The 13,113-nt window shown below is 43.1% G+C and overlaps 1 long non-coding RNA gene across 2 annotated transcripts; it reads right to left on the bottom strand.

Annotated features, from left to right (window-relative positions):
* Nucleotides 1-326: 326 nt before the first annotated feature.
* On the bottom strand, nucleotides 327-12,114 carry LOC144367053 (uncharacterized). 2 transcript variants are annotated; one of them, XR_013426261.1, is made up of 2 exons: nucleotides 11,979-12,114; nucleotides 327-473 (listed from the first exon to the last, which is right to left on the bottom strand). It is a non-coding gene; the product is annotated as an uncharacterized LOC144367053 (long non-coding RNA). The 2 variants fall into 2 exon arrangements; XR_013426262.1 differs by lacking the exon at nucleotides 327-473 and adding an exon at nucleotides 1,612-2,415.
* Nucleotides 12,115-13,113: the final 999 nt, after the last annotated feature.

The following is a 13,113-nucleotide window of genomic DNA, read 5'->3' as shown; positions in this document are numbered from 1 at the left end:
AATTAGGAATCTTAGAAAATAAAAATCTGATAAATAAAATGTAAAACCCAATAGATTAGGTGAATGTAGATCAATGCAAGTGAAAAAAATTATTGCCCAAATAATCAACTCACCCTAAAAGCCATCTAATAAAATTTTCCCATATGGAGAAACAAGAGCAAGGAGGGCAGAGTAAATTAATAATAAAATAGAATTTTCCAGAGGTAAATCAAGATACTCCTTGTGTTGAAGGAGTTCATAGATCACTGATTACAGTGAGTGAAACAGATCAGCACCTGTATTAGTGAGCTTTGCATTGCTGCAACAAAGTACCTGAGACAAGCTACTTATGAAGTCAAGAGAGGTTTATTCAGCTCACAGTGCAGAGAGGGATGCCCATTGGTTTGACCTCCGTGAGTGCAGCTGATGGCAATAACAGGTGTGTCAGAGCATGTTGGCACATCTCCAGGCAGGAAGCAGCAGGTGGGCAGGTCCTGAATGAGAATGAGAGAAAAATGTGCCTACAAAGAAACAAAAATCCACCTGGGCTCTGCCTTCTCATTGGCCACAGTGGACACTTCTCATTGGCCACAGTGGACACCAAGACAAAAGAGCAAAAACCTCAAAAGTCTGAAGATAAAACCTATTTTGAACTTTGGGGTTTATACACAGTCAAAAGCTAATTTTAAGGGTGAGATCAAACTAAAGATACCTTCAGACATACAGTGGCTCCACGAGTTTGTCACCCTAAAAATCTTTTTGAACAGATTAGTTAGGGATTTATTCTAACAAGACCAACAAAAATGTAATGAATTTAAGAAATTAGATGTCATAAAATGCAAGTAACCATAGTGAAGGGAAAGCAACAAATTACAAAATCAAACCACTAATGGTCAGCTTATGAGTCTCACAAGCAGGAAATTTAAACACAAAGGAGAACAAAATATATATGTCCAAATAATTCTTGATGCATAGTATTGTTATGTGTTATTAAAAACTCAAAGAGTGTTGGGCTGGGGTTGTGGCTCAACCCCATGTGTGAGGCCCTGGGTTCGATCCTCAGCACCACATAAAAATAAAGGTCTTGTGTGCAACTACAAGTAAAAAAATAAATATTAAAAAAAATAAATAATATATCTTTAAAAAAAACTCAAGAGTGTACACATGGATCAAAATATCAACTGTACCCCATAAGCATGTACAATTAGAAGGTGTCATCAAAAAAAAAAAAGAAAATGAAAAACATTTCAAAAGATTTTATCTTGGAATGGGGGCGGGGTTAGCGGGATGAGAAGAAAGACTGAGAGGAAACGAGGGGAGTTCAGTGTTAATATTTTTGTCTTCAGGAGAAAATAAAAATACTGTTTAATTTGTGAAAAAAAAAACTCTAACAGGCAATTACTAGGAAAAATAGAAATGAGCGTATAAGGACTCAATCTCAAACTATGGGAAGAAAAACAGTGAAATAACAAAAGCCTGGCTCTTCAAAAGACAAGAAATAAGGCATGGAATGAGAACTTTTGCATAAATTGAGGGGTATGCAAAGCAGGTGGACCCTGAATGGCTAAAAATATGCCTATTTTCACTATAGTTAAAACAATCGTCTGCGTTAAAAAAAATTGAATCTGGTAGTAGTGGTTTTTTATGGGGATTTTTTTATTAGTGCATTATAATCATACGTAATAGTGGAACTCGTCATTACCTATCTGTCCCTGCCCACCGTATAACTTGTTCCATGACTAGGCTATGTGCATTGCTGGTATAAACATGGTACTGGTGATCTTTCCAGCCAGTGGGTCCCAGCCTGCTCTGAAGAAATAAATAACACAGTGACCCACCGACAGGCAGGGACCCTCTGCGACTCCTTTATTATAACAGGAGAGTGTGGGGTCCACCCCAAGTAGGGCACTCCTGTGTGACCCTTCCAGGACCACATAAGTCAAAGGAGCGGATGTCAGCTGATGCCACCCGATGGCTGGTCACAGGTACCAGGGTTGTGTGTGGTATTCATACACAAATGACTTTCTCTTCTCCTGTGGCCGGGAAGTTCAGATCTCTGTCAGGCAGCAGACACGACGTGGAGGCAGTTACCAGGCATCCACAGGAACCATCTGTCCTTCCATCCTCTGTCGACCTCTCCCTCCTCCACGTTGGCCCCACTCCAGGCCCCAAGATCCCCGGGAGCTCCACATACTCATATTCCCAGATCAGACCCAAGCTGTGCCATTAGACTCTCATGGCCCCCCGGGGGACTCTGGGGTCACTGAGATTATATTCCTTCCTCGATGCCACCACGGCTGGATTATTCCACTGCTCACTTTAGAATCTTTGTTTCCCAAGACATTTTGAGTTGGTAAATATTCAGAGCACATGAGAAAGTGTGGTGACAAGATCTGTGGAAAGATGTCTCGTTGTGTCTCTGTACCCACGTAGGACCTGGAAGGAGAAGTGGAGGTTCACCAGATTGGACAGGTGGAAGCTGGGGGGGGGGGAGGAAAGGGGGATGGGAATGGGAAAGACCATGGAATGAATTGAACATCACTTTCCTGTGTTCCTATATGAATACATGACCAGTGTGACTCCACGTCATGTGCAACTCCAAAAACGGGAAGAGAGACTCCACATATGTACAATATGTCCAAATACATTCTACTGGCACTTATAACTCAATAACACAATCAATAACTTGGACTTAACTGACATATATAGAATATCCCATCCTTCGACGAGAGAATACACTTTCTTCTCAGCAGCACATGGATCCTTTTCTAAAATAGACTGTATACTATGCCACAAAGCAACTCTTGGCAAATATAAAAAAGTAGAGACATTACCCTGCATTCTATCAGATCATAATGGAATGAAATTAGAAATCAATGATCAAATAAGAAATAAAATCCACGCCAACAACTGGACACTAAACAATATGCTACTGAATGAACAAAGGGTTGCAGAAGACATCAAGGAGGAGATGACAAATTTTTAGAGGTGAAGAGAACACAGATACAACCTATCAAAATCTCTGGGATGCTATGAAAGCAGTTCCCAGAGGAAAGTTCATTGAATGGAGTTCATTCCTTAAGGGAAGAAAAAGTCGATAAATGACTTAACACTACATCTCAAAGAAGAATAAACCAACCCCAAAAGCAGCAGAAGACAGGAAATAATTAAAATCAGAGCTGAAATCAATGAAATTGGAAAAAAAAACAATTGAAAAAAATTGACAGGACAAAAAGTTGGTTCTTTGAAAAAATAAATGAAATTGACAGGCCCTTGGCCATGTTAACGAAGAGAAGGAGACAGAAAACTCAAATCCCTAACATACATGGTGAAAAGGATATATCACAACAGACACTAAGAAATACAGAAGATAATTAGAGATTATTTTGAAAACTTGTACTCCAATAAAGTAGAAAATATCTAAGGCACAACAAATTTCTAGAGTCGTATAATTTGCCCAAATTGAATCAGGATGGGATACACAATTTAAACAGATCAATTTCAAGTGATAAAACAGCAGACGCCATCAAAAGCCTGCCAACCAAGAAAAGCCCAGGACTGGACGGACACACAGCCGAGTTCTCCAAGACCTTTAAAGAAGAACTCATACCAATACACTCCAATTTATTTCAGGAAATAGAAAAAGAGGCAGCACTTCCAAACTCATTCCATGAGGCCAATATCACTCTGATTCCAAAACCAGGCAAAGACACATCCAAAAAAAAAAAAAAGAAAGAAAGAAAGAAAGAAAACTTCAGACCAATATGTCTAATGAACATAGATGCAAAAATTCTCAATAACTAAAAAGAACCAATAAAAAATTTAAAAATGGTAAATGGCTTGTGATCATGGATGATTTTGATCTTTGCTTCTTGTTCTTTTTGGTTTCTTTTTTAAAAAACAAAACAAAACAAAAAAAAAAAACCTGTGCCCAACATCTGCTGGCCATAGCTAAGGTCAGTCAGCAGCCAGGAAGGGGACAAGCTCTTCTGACCAGGGAGTCAGGGCTCTGACCCGAGGCCCCCCTCAGGGATGCTGGACTGCCACACCTCAACCAGTCAGAGCCATCTCTGACCTCCACTCCCTTCTCGATTGCCAGGTAGCAGCTCCAGACCTAAAGCCTCTGGAAGTTCCATGCAGAGGGACCTGCCCACGTGCAACTTTGTCAAAGTTTCAACCAAATGAAACCCCACCCTCTACTGCCACCTTGTGGTTCTATCTTCTTCCTCAGCCAGCCTCCAACTGGCTCAAACCCAGTACTGCCACCTCACCTGCTTCTAGAGGCAGAGGACCAGAGACCTCTAGGGCATCCTCAGGCCACACTGCTAGAGAGGGCGGCGCTAAGACCACGCGTCCTTCATGAATCCAGTTCAGAGTCAGTCTACTGTCACCCTCGGTGACCTCGCCAGGGGCTGGACAGCACTGTGCCCGGGCTCTGAAGAGGGGAGAGAGAGAAGGAAGGAGGCAGAAAGAGAGCCTTAATGTCCCCTGCCCTGGGGGCTGGAGTGACTCACAGCGTCTGCCTGTCCTCTCCCTCCCGTCTCATGCTACAGTTCACTTGCTGGGGAATCAGGACCGGGAACTCTGGGGACCTGCCAGGCCTCCCCTTTCCCATGGTGGCTTCTAGCTCAGAGCAGCCCCAAACCAGGAGAAGTACTGCTAAGCTGGGCTGGGAGGCCTGACGGCCGTGTCAGTTAGGAACATATTTAGTGCTGACTCCAGGCTGTGTCTGCCCTGGAAACCAGGCTGGGACTGTGTCATGAACGCATGAGCTCAAACCCAGGCCTGACCAAGATCCCGCTGCAGGAGGGGCCGGGGAGGAGAGTCCCAACACAGTGGGAGCAGGAAACAGTTGCTCTTTTATGAATTTCCAGGATATATATATAAAGAACTCAGAAAAACAACACCAAAAAGAAAAAAAAAACCCAATAACCCAGTCAATTAATTAATGGGCAAAGGAACTGAATAAGCCCTTCACAGAAGAAGAGCTATGAATGGTCAACAAACAGATGAAACAATGTTCCACATCTCTAGCAATTAGAGAGATGCAAATTAAAACTGCACTGAGATTTCATCTCACTCCAGTTGGAATGGCAATCGGGATTGGCTTATTTCACCAAGCAAGAGAGTCTCCTGATCCATCCATTTACTGGCAAAAGTCATGAAGTCGTTGTTTTCGTAGCTGAGTAATAGTCCATTGTGTATATGTACCACAGATCAAGAATACAAGTAACAATAAAGATTTAAGGGAAAGAGGACACTCACACATTGCTGGTGGGACCACAAATTGGTGCAACCACTCTGGAAAGCAGTATGGGGATTCCTCAGAAAACTGGGAATGGAACCACCATTTGACCCAGTTATTCCCCTCCTCAGCATATACCAAAAGGACTTAAAATCAGCACACTACAGTGAAGCAGCCACATCAATATTTATAGCAGCTCAATTCACAATACCTAAGCTAAGGAACCAACCTAGGTGCCCTTCAACAGATGAATGGATAAAGAAACTGTAACATTCTATATACACAATGGAATATTACTCAGCTATAAAAACAATGACTTCATGACTTTTGCCTTCAGGAGGTGGGGCCTGGTGGGAAGAAATCAGGACGATGAGGGTATTTCCTTGAAGGATCCATGAGGACCAGCCTCTGCCTATCTTTCCTTGCTTTACCATGAGGTGAGCCGCTTTGCTCCAACACATGTTCCGTCACAATATTCTTCCTCACCACAGGCCCAGAAGCCATGGAGCCAACTGCCCACAGCTGCAACCTCAGAAATTATGATCCAAGATAAACCTTTCCTCTTTTTACATTGATTAGCTCAGGTATTTTGTCACAGTAATGGAAAGCTGACAAACGCAATCCCAGGTTAGCTTCAGGCTGGTTTTGATGGTCAAGATGAGGAAGGCTTTGGAAAAGCTGATGTCTGAGCCAGCTTTGGTCAAAAACTAGGATAAAGATAGAAAGAACATTCCAGATAGAGGAAACCAAAGTGGCATCAAGATGTAGACCAGCAGAGTGTGATTCTGAAATCACCAAAGGCCAAGGGGGAGCTAAGGGTGACTGGGAATGATTACATCAGCCTTCAGATTTCAGCCCAATTTTTAAAAAATTGTTTTAATTTTTTAATTGAGGTAAAATATATATAAGATTCATCATCTAAACCCTTGTTCGTGTACAGTTCAGTTGTTAAGTAAATACTCGTTGGTGTGCAACCCATCTCCCCAACTCTTCATCGTGCAAAACTAAGGCTCTGCCCCCATTAAACACTAACTTCCTCCTCATCCCTCCCTCAGCGCCTGGCACTTCTACTCTCTGTCTCTAGGAATCTGGCTACCACAGGGTCCTCCTGTAAGTGGGACCCTCCAGTGTTTGTCTCTGGTGGTTGACATATTTCATTGAGCATCATTCCTTCGAAGACGCTGTGGCATGTGTCAGGATGTCTACCCTTTTTAAGGCTGAGCAAGCTTTTTGTATATATTTACACACACACACACACACACAATCCAGAAAATATCAAGTGTTGGCAAGGTTGGAGAGGCATTGGAAGCCCTGTGTTCTCTGAGTGGGAATGTAAGATGGCGTCCTCATAATGGAAAGCTTCCTCACTAAAGGACAATGGAATTACCATGTGACCCAACGATTCCATTTCTGGGCATGGACTTGAAAGAGCTGAAATCAGGGTCTCAAAGAAATATTTGTACACCTGCATCCATGGGACCATTATTCACAAGAGACAAAAGGTGTAGGCAACCCAAATGTCCATCCACAAGAGGTAGGGAGTGTGAGTGTGTGTGTGTGTGCGCGCGTGCGTGTGTGTTCCTTACCCTCTGCCTTCTGCATCTGCTAAACAGAGAAGAACAGCAAACAGAGGCTGAGAGGGCAGACGAAGCCCAGGAAAAATAAACTTATTCTTGAGCATTTCCCCCAGAAACCTGAGTCCCCTGTGTCCTTTCCTCTGTCTCTCTTTTTCTTTCTATAAGTGAAATTGTCCAAGTCCTTATCTCCCGCTAATCGGGCAGGGACGTCCTGGACGCTCTTGACAAGCTCATGGGCCGTTGCAAGGATCAAATGAGATTACAGACGAGCAAGCTCTCAAGTTTGAAGAGCTACATCAATGTACCGGATTATTATTAATCTCCCATTGATCTCTTAATACAGGAAAAAAATATATAAGCCTTCTCCCACCGGGTTTCCATGGCAAAGAGACAGCTGAGACTCTCCTCTCCCGTCCCCACCTCCTTTTCCCCACTGAATCTGAAGTTCTGGCCCAGGTTGGCTTAATCCACCTGGCCATCTACCACTGACGAGACCTCGCCGTGAATCAGAAGTCACCCATGTGTCTGGGATCAGGCGCATACATTTGTTTGGCTTGGCTCGTAGAATCTTTTAAAATCATTTTTATCCCTAGAGAAATAAGGAAAGTTATTTTTTAAAAAAAATCACATTTCTGACACTTGGGGAAACACTTGAATACCCGAAGACCAAGTGAGGCTGGACTCACATTCAACCTGTGACTGGATCCCCTCCCTGGCTTGCTCAGGGGGTTTGAACTGTGAGATTGAGGAGACTGAGATGCCCTGAGAGGCAGGACCAAACCCTGCCATGGGGCCCTGTATTTGCAACGCGGAATGGCACTAGGGAATGTGTGTGTGCATGTGTGTGTGCGTGTGTGCGTGTGCGTGTGTGTGTGTGTGTGCGTGTGTGTGCATGTGTGTGTGCGCGTGTGCATGTGTGCGTGTGTGTGTGTGTGTGTGTGCGTGTGCGTGTTTCTTCCTAGAGTCTGTAAAACCATCACACTGTGGATGGGGCCATTGTCCCCACTTTCTGGTGAGCAACATCTCTCCAGAATACTGGTGAGAAAAGTCTGCTGCTGACCTTCCCTGGGGCCACACCTAGGTCCAGTCCCCATCTCCATCCTCATTCCTGCATCGACCCTATCAGACCAGGGGAGGGGTGGCGGGGAGCACACATGAGCAAATGATGTGCACCGGGCACTTCCCCACCCACCCAGGGTGGAGAGTTAGGATTCAAGTATTTGGAGATGGAACCTCAGTCCTGTGAGCTCCCAGTGGCCTTGAACACCTAAACCTCATTGCTTTCTGGTCCGTCTCACCTCTCCCTGTTCTGTGAGGAAGGTATAGGTCCCCAAGTGTCTCTGCAACTCTACTCATCTCTAAGGGCCACCAGGTTTGGGGGAGGTGTAAATCTCATGGGAGAGACAAAATCCAGGGGAGACGGCTGGGTCCCCTGAGCTGAAGCGGATGTCCAGCAGACTGGTCCCCCCCCCCATGGGCAAAAGTGCCTGGTGTCCCTGGGAGGCCTAGGAGACTGGGATGGAAGGGACCAGATAACAAAAACACTTTTAAAGGGCAACCCAGACACTTTTGTGCACATAATCAAACTGAACCTCAGACCGCATACAGAATTAACTCAAAAGGGATCGCAGACCTAAACATGTGAGCCAAACCCACTAAACATCTACGAAAAAGCAATGGAGAAAATTCTTGTTACTTTGGGCTAGATGGAAACTTTTTATCTATGACACCAAAGGCATAATCCATTAGTAGAAAAAGAAAATGATAAATGTTGACTTCATCAAAATTTTTAAAATTTTGCTCTTGAAAATCACCCCTAAGGGAGCTGGGGTTGTAGCTCAGTGGTAGAGCACTTGCCTAGCACATGTGAGGCACTGAGTTCAATCCCCAGCACCACATAAACCTAAATAAATGTGTTCATCTACAATTTAATATATATTTTTTTAAAAAAACTCTAAAAAAATGAGAAGACAAGCCATGAACTGAGAGAAGATATTTGCAAATCGTGTATTTATTTGATAAAGGACTAGTATCCAGAATACATAAAGAACTTCTACAGCTCAATAATTATAAGGCCAATGATTCAATTAAAAATAAGTAAGATTTGAACAGCCATTTCCTCAGTAAGCTGCATAAATAGCTAATAAGCACCTGAAAAAGATAATCAGAATTCTCAGGGGGATGCAAACTAAAATTACAATAAGGTACCCTTGGACACTCAGGAGTGGGGCCAAAGCAAAAACATTGTCAATGGCAAGGACATGGAGAAAGTTAAACTCACAAATATTGTTGGCGGAAATATAAAATTGGAAAATAGTTTGGCAGGGTTTTTTTTTTAATGTTAAGCATATACCTATCATATGAACCAGCAATTCCATGTCTAGGTATCTATTTACCCAAGAGGAATAAAAGCATGACCACACAAAGACTCTCTGTGAGTGTTCACAGCAGCTCTCTCCATCATAATTGCCAAACTGAAAATGAACAAGAAGCTGGGCACCGTGACCTGTCATCCAGAAGCTGGGGAGGCTGAGGCAGGAGGATCTTGAGTTCAAAGCCAGCCTCAGCAAAAGTGAGGTGCTAAGCAACTCAGTGAGACCCTGTCTCTAAATACAGTACAAAATAGGGCTGGGGATGGGGCTCAGTGGTGGAGTGTTCCTGAGTTCAACCACCAGTACCCAAAAAAGAAAAAGAAAACAACCCAGACTCTATCAACCGAGGAATAGATAAACAGATGTTAAATAACCCTACAGTGAAATGTCACTCAATAATAAAAGGGAACAGACTATTGAATAAACACCAGGGATGAAACCAATGAATGATGCTAAGTGAAAAAGTTCCACATGGAAGTCTTCAGATTGTATGATTTCACTTCTAGGAAATTTCTAGAAAAAGAAGAACTTCAGAGATAATAAACAGACCAACACGTGTGTGAGTCTGAGGTCAGGGACACGTGCAAGGAGATTTGGGGGTGGGATGGCAGGGTTCTAAAACTGAATAAAGGAGGTGGTTGCAAAGCCATATAAATTTATGGAAAAATCATTGAACTGGAAACTTACAATTATTGCATTTTTTTAATATTTATTTTTTAGGTGTAGATGGACACAACACAATGCCTTTATTTTTATGTGGTGCTGAGGATCGAACCCAGGTCCTGCCTGTGCTAGGCGAGCGCTCTACCGCTGAGCCACAATCCCAGCCCCTGCATTTTTTTTAATATTTATTTTTTAGTTGGACACAATATCTTTATTTTATTTATTTATTTTTATGTAGTACTGAGGATCGAACCCAGGGCACATGCTAGGCGAGCACTCTACCGCTGAGCCACAACCCCAGCCCACAATTATTGCTTTTTATTGTTTATAAATTATATTTCAAAAAAGTTTTTTTAAATATTCTATAAGTTTCTTAGAAATCCTACTCCCAAGAATATATCCTAGATATACTTAGTCAAAAATACAAAATAACCCATGCATTAATCTATAGTAGCCTTTTTTTTCTATAAGCAGAGGGCTGGAAGCAACCTACATGTCCATCAGTGGGGGATTGACGGGCTCATCTGTAGTGTGCCCATAAAATGGGGACTCTGCACCTGCAGAAAGGTATAGGATGGATCACAGCATATGCTACCCAATATGTTCCAGAAAATATCATTAGATAAGAAAAATAAAGCTGTGGAATCTTTTAGTTAAAAAAAAGTTTTAAAGGGAGAATATTAATGTATTTAAATGTTTTGCTTCTCCTTTCAATATAAAATCCCCTGGAGGTTTTTCTTGGACTTTTGGAGTTTTCATTTTTTGTTTTTTGAACTCACCAGGAACATCTGACCAGGTACCACCTTCAGTCTAGAACAGTCATGTGGCAAAAACGGCATCAAACACTGTGTCACCAACAGCTGCCACAACTCCCTGTGTCTTCAGACTGTGAGTCACAAACAGGGTGAGGTGAGGCAGAGGCAGAGGTGACCTCTGGAGTGCTATGGGTGGCCGTGAGTGTCACAAGGCCCCACAACCTGCTCTCCACAGGACAGTCTGACAGGCAGCGTCTGCCACTTTCCAAGGTGTAAATACCCTCACCACAGCCAACGCACAGTAAGCACTGGGAAGCCCTGATCCTGGAGTTGGGGCGAGCTCTCCAGGACAGCCCAAGCCAGGCCCAGCACACAGGTGGCAGGAGGCCCCATCTCCACATCCAACTGGCAAACCCAAAAGACCGGCAATACCAGAGGCTTACTATAAACCTCCATTAGAGTGGGGGGGAAATGCAAATAGATCCAAACATTTTGGAGAACAACTATTGCATAGTCTAGTATTGCCCACACTGTCCAACCCAAAAATGTTTGCAGTCTTCCATCAAGAGATGTGTAAACACTGCTTGTTGCAGAATTATCCGTGAAATAAAATAAAAGAAAGAAAGGAAATCTAAATGTCCGTCTGCAGGAAAATTTATGGAAAAGTCATGCAAGCCATTCAATGGAAGAATGTTATAAAGGATTTAAATATAAGATAGATGGATAATAAATAGATAGATAGATAGACAGACAGACCTTGGAAAACATAATGTTGAATTGTTAAAAAAAAAAAACAAGCATTAGAATTTTATGCTATGCATTACATAGAAACCTCTGAAAAGTTCAAAATGCATAAAAATGATCCTCTGCCATATCATAGAGATATATATTCATTGAAATGCATGATGAAATCATTTAAAATAGAGTAGACAAATACATAGCAAATTTATGATAATGTTGCCTCTGGGGAAGAAAAAACGGAGATTGAAACTAGGGAGGGATGTAAAGTGTACTTCATCTTGATTATATTATTCTATCTCCTTTAAATATTCAAAAATATTTATCTGAAATATTAATGATTTGAGTTCTGGACTCTTGAGTAATAAGCGTGGGTGCTGATTACCGTTTTCTTTATGATCTTTTATATTTTAGAAACCCCTACCAAACCCTGCAGCACCATCTTTTATGACTAGAGGGTTGCAATTCTATTGGGGCTCACTTGCAAATCTCACAGGCCCAGTAACCAGGCAGAGGAGTGGCCCTGGGATCAGATGTCACGGACACTGTGCGACTGAGTGTCTGGGCCTGAGTGCAGTCAGGGTGATGCCCCTCTCCTCAGACTCTCCTGACCCCCCCCCCAAAACCCTGTTGCGTTGCATGCAGGTACCTGCAGAGACACGTGTCACGCTGTATATGCAACATTTAGGAGTCTGTCTCGCCCACGAAACTGTTTCCTCCAAGGATGGACCATCAGTCTATTCATTTCTTTGTTCCCAGGGCCTGAGAATGCTTAGTGCAGGCTTCACGACTTTGAATGAACACGTGGATGAAGAAATCACCTCTCTCTTGCACAACCACCTCCTGGGTTTAGCAAGATGGGAAGAGCAAAGGTCTTCTCGCTTTGTAAACAGCCCTATTAATTAGTCTTCTGTACCATTCTCTGGCATAGCACAAAGGGTCACAGGTCACAGTGATGTGAACCCCTTGCAAGGCCCTGGTACAGGGAGGGTCTAGGGTTGGGCCAAGTGATTAGGACCGTGGGATCGTCAACATGTGGAGCGACTGGCTTTGAGCTCAGGGCCCACTTCCCACAATCCTCTGGGGATAGGTGAAGTTGATTCACCAAATTGTAAGACACAGGAAACAGGATAGTCCATCACTGCCACTTCCCTGCCAGAAAAATGGATGTAAGTCCATAGAAATAGAAAAAGAAAAAAAAAAACAACCCAGAAACATAGGTTTACGGGAAAGCCCATCCTCCGTGCCCATAGGGTGAGGACAGCAGGGTAGGTAAAGGAATGAGACAAACCAGAGGCACAGGGCCGATTTCAGTCCAGAAATTAAAACAGCAAAGTGTGTTTACAGGAAAACCCTCCCCTTCCCCTGTGACAGTGCATCAGCAAGAGGGAGGGGCCGGGAGAAGTAAACTCGGGAATCCAGCAATGAGACTGTCAGCCAATAGTTCCTCAGCCAAGGCTCTGTCTGATGTGGGTGATCCACGGGCCACTGACTCCACTTGACCTCAGTGGTAGAAACCCTCGAAGTCTACAAAACCACATTAGACGTAATGGACAAGTTCAATAGACTTGCAGGATGTAAGCTCAACACACAAAATAAGTCATGTCTCTGCAGACTGAAATGAAGAATCAGAAAAGAAATGTGAGAAAGCTGTTTTACTCAGAATAGCCTCAAAATGAACACATAGTTGAAGAAATCACCTCTATCTCGCACAACCACCTCCTCGGTTTAGCAAGATGGGAAGAGCAGAGGTCTTAGGTTAGAAATAAACCTAACCGAGGAGG

This window comes from Ictidomys tridecemlineatus, chromosome 10 (assembly GCF_052094955.1).
Source record: "Ictidomys tridecemlineatus isolate mIctTri1 chromosome 10, mIctTri1.hap1, whole genome shotgun sequence".
In the NCBI taxonomy this organism is placed as follows: domain Eukaryota; kingdom Metazoa; phylum Chordata; class Mammalia; order Rodentia; family Sciuridae; genus Ictidomys; species Ictidomys tridecemlineatus.
Note: the sequence above shows the minus strand (reverse complement) of the source record. Positions and strands in the feature narration are given on the sequence as shown.